Genomic DNA, 3,995 nt, shown 5'->3' with positions numbered 1-3,995 from the left:
ACCTGGTCCATCTGTACTTCCATTTTCTCAAAACCCCAATGGTCCCATTATAGCTACCCAAACCTGACTTCATGACCTCTCATTCGAGCACCCATCACCAATGTGTTGAGTTTCTCTATTTCCTAAGTGTAAATTCCTTGTTAGGGGAATATAATTGACTTGACTTTTCTTTTCCATAAAGACTCCAAGGCATGGGTGGCTATCTGTGGGTGGGGTGTTCACCTCAAGTGATCTGGGGGATAAGGCAAGATAAGAACCCCTTGGTTCTCAACAATGATTGAAGGGAGGAGACCTCTGTGGATTATGAGTAAGGCATATGTGGACACATTTCTAGGACATATTCCCAATACGTTGTGAGATTCTGGAGGGCTAGAATAGTGACATGTCTCGGGTACACGTGTAGTAGAAGCTCCCTTATTCAACCTCCACTTAGCTGACTCTCCAAATTTACTTATGATCTCCATTTCCTCTAGAAAACTTACTGCTCCATGCCCATGGCATAAAGAAGTCTCTCAGCTAGGAAGCCGCTCTGTGTCTACTTCTTCCCTTGAGTTATGAGCTTGCCAAGGATCAGCCATGTTTGTTGCCCTATGTCCTTACACCAGTAATAGTGTAAGGACATAGGGCAACAAACAATTTAATAGATAAATTTAGAGCATGAGAATTAAAAAACTGTTTCTACAAAAACTGATTTGAATGCTGTGAAAAGACACATAAAATTGAACCACACATACACAAAAACTTCACTCTCAAATTAGATGTGAGAAAGACAATAAAATAATGTAGGGGGAAATGTATGAAAAATCTGCAAGTCATCCACAGTCAGCTTGCATGAAAACTATCTTTATGTTGTTGAGTCATTTGAAAGAAACCAAAACTGGAAATAATAGAGTATTCACTATGGATATGATTTTTTCCAGAAAGATCATACAGAACTCTTATCAGCTGATCTAGAACCAAAGCACAGGTCTTAGCTTTCCATGAAAAACTGGCAAATGAATTTATATGTATATGTATTTATATGAATTTATATGTTTACATATTAACTTCAGGTATATGTACAATTAAAACGCTGGATTTACTGAAACAGTCAATCATGATAAGGAAAACTTTTTCCATTACAGTGAGTTCTCTGGTGATGTTGATAGCTTGGAACTGGAGGTCATGGTCGAGTATAGCTTGTCCAAAGGCAAAGGCAATAAAGTCAGTGCAGAAAAAGTAAACAAAACACACTCAGTGAATGGCATTACTGAGGAAGCTGATCCCACCACTTACTCTGGCAAAGTCATTCGCCCCTGAGGAGTGTTGATCCAACACAGACTGAGTACCGAGGAATGATTGAGATTGTGAAGGAGGGCGATATGAAAGGTGATGTCTATCCATTTGGTGTCGTTGGGATGGCCAACAATAGGGATTGCCTGCAGAAAGGGGAAAGCATCAAGTTCCAATTGTGTGTCCCGGGCCAAAATGCACAAACTATGGCTTACAACATCACACCCCTGCATAGGGCCACAGTGGAATGTGTGAAAGATCAGTTTGGCTTCATTAACTATGAAGTAGGAGATAGCCAGAAGCTCTTTTTCCGTGTGAAAGAAGTTCAGGATGGCATTGAGCTACAGGCAGGAGATGAGGTGGAGTTCTCGTGATTCTTCATCAGCGCACTGGCAAGTGCAGCGCCTGTAATGTTTGGCAAGTCTATGAGGGCCCCAAGGCTGTTGCAGCTCCTCGACCTGATTGGTTGGTCAATCGTTTGAAGAACATCACTCTGGATGATGCCAGTGCTCCTCACCTAATGGTTCTTCATCAGCCAAGGGGACCAGATAACTCAATGGGGTTTGGTGCAGAAACATCCATCAAGCTGATGTCATTGACTAACCACATCCACAAAACATATCCTTAATCCATTATGATCAAGTTGGGGAGAATCTGGTGAAGGGTTCTTGATATCTCCCTCTTCATCCCTCCCGAATCTGGAATACTTATTCTATTGAGCTATTACACCAGTTTTAACACCTTCTTCGGGTTATGTTTAAAAAAAAAAAAATTTAAGAAAACCATTTTAAAATAATGCACAGTTCAGCCTGGAAAACTTAAGGAGGTGTCTTATAGTGTCAATTTTAGGAGCTTTATTTGGAGCATTTAACGCAACTGGTAATTGCAAAATCCACTTCGCCTGTGTAAGTGAAAAATATAGACTGTTATCTTGTTGGCCCTATGAAATTCTGCACTTTTCATTATATACTCTACCTTCATTAATTACTTCTGGCAAGATGTTCTGCCTTAGCACTTAGTTGCATTCTTTTTCTTTTTCTTCCTGTTCATTATGCTTTAATTCTGAGGACCATATGAGGGTAGAATACATTATCTTTTAAAAATTACACAAATTTGTATAGGCAAACCATTTCTTAAAGTTGATGGCCAAATTTTAAAATGTTATTTTTTATATCATTTATAAACTTGTCACAATCCACTTAAAGAAGTTTGTTTATATTTCAGTGAAAATTATCTTCCAGAGTAGGTTTTATTCTTGAGTTGAGGGGTAACTTTACTACAATTAGTAAGTATGGTACAGAATTTCATGCAAATGAGGAGTGCCAGCAGTCTGAAAAGTTAAACATATTTAAACAAAAACAAAAAAAATGAATGCACAAACTTGCTGCTGCTTGGATCAATGCAGCTTCTAGGACCCTGTTTCTTTTACTGATTTAAAAACAAAACAAACAAAAAAAATAAAAATGTTGTGCCTGAAATGAATCTTGTTTTTTTTTAATAAGTAGCCACCTGGTTAGTGTGTCCTGTAAAATACAGACACTTGACCCTTGGTGTAGCTTCTGTTCAACTTTATAACACGGGAATGGATGGGTGTGATTTCTTGGCCGTCTTCTTGAATTGGCCATAGACAGGGTCCCCAGCCAGTGGACTGAAGGCTTTGTCTAAGATGACAACGGTCAGCTCAGGGTATGTGGGGAGGGCGCTTTTATCTTCCCCCTTGTCGTTTGAGGTTTTGATCTCTGGGTAAAGAGGCCGTTTGTCTTTGTAAACACAAAACATTTTTGCTTTCTCCAGTTTTCTGTTAATGGTGAAATAATGGAAGTGAATAAAGTTTTACTGATTTTTGAGACACTTAAAAAAAAAACAACAAAAATGTTTTGGGTAGTTTTTTTGTTTGTTTGTTTGTTTGTTTGAGATGAAGTCTTGCTCTGTTGCCCAGGCTGGAGTGCAGTGGCGCGATCTCAGCTCACTGCAACCTCTGACTCCTGGGTACACAAATCTGCCTCAGTCTCCCGAGTAGCCGGGACTAGAGGCGCCCGGCACCACGCCCGGCTAATTTTTTGTATTTTTAATAGAGACAGGGTTTCACCATATTAGCCAGGATGGTCTGGTAGTAGTCTTTTTTATTATCATTCTCTTCAGTAGCTGCCAGCCATCAGTGCAGTCAGATTAAGCAGGACTTCTGCTGCAATTTTAATCCTTCCTGCCCCTCCCCACTCAGTAACTTGCTTAAGCACCGAATATGTAATAGGCACTAACAAACCCCTATTCCTTGACAACCCCAAAGGAGGTAAGCAGTTGAACAACAACAAACACCCTGTGCCCAAATAAGCTTCATGGCCCAATATTCCTCACCACTGAGCCAACTGTTAGTAATAATGAACTTGAGCCAGTTCACTGTTAATTCCAAGACAGAAAATAATGTGATCTTTTGTTTTGAATTCATTGTCAAAATATTTGGCATGCTTTTAAATATCCCCCTAGACAGTAGGGAACCTGCCCTAAACATTGTCCTACCCCTAGAGATGGGGTCAGCGAAACAGCAGAAAAAATGCAAAGTAATGATAGTGCATTCTTTGCCCTGCCATCCAGTGTAATGGGTAAGAGCACAGCTCTGGGGGCTGAGGCTCCTTGGCATTAACTTGCCACAAGACCTTGACAACTACTTACTCTTCCTGAGTCTCAGTTTCCTCTTCTGTCAAATGGGTTGTTGTAAGAACTAA

At 40.1% G+C, this 3,995-nt stretch overlaps 1 pseudogene; it reads left to right on the top strand.

The window, feature by feature from the left end:
* The first annotated feature begins 1,068 nt into the window (after positions 1-1,068).
* Positions 1,069-1,900, top strand: LOC105475239 (cold shock domain-containing protein E1 pseudogene; annotated as a pseudogene).
* Positions 1,901-3,995: the final 2,095 nt, after the last annotated feature.

The sequence above is a fragment of the Macaca nemestrina genome, chromosome 6 (genome assembly GCF_043159975.1).
Source record: "Macaca nemestrina isolate mMacNem1 chromosome 6, mMacNem.hap1, whole genome shotgun sequence".
Lineage (NCBI taxonomy): Eukaryota > Metazoa > Chordata > Mammalia > Primates > Cercopithecidae > Macaca > Macaca nemestrina.
The sequence above is the reverse complement of the archived record's forward strand: the minus strand, read 5'-3'. Positions and strand labels throughout refer to the sequence as shown.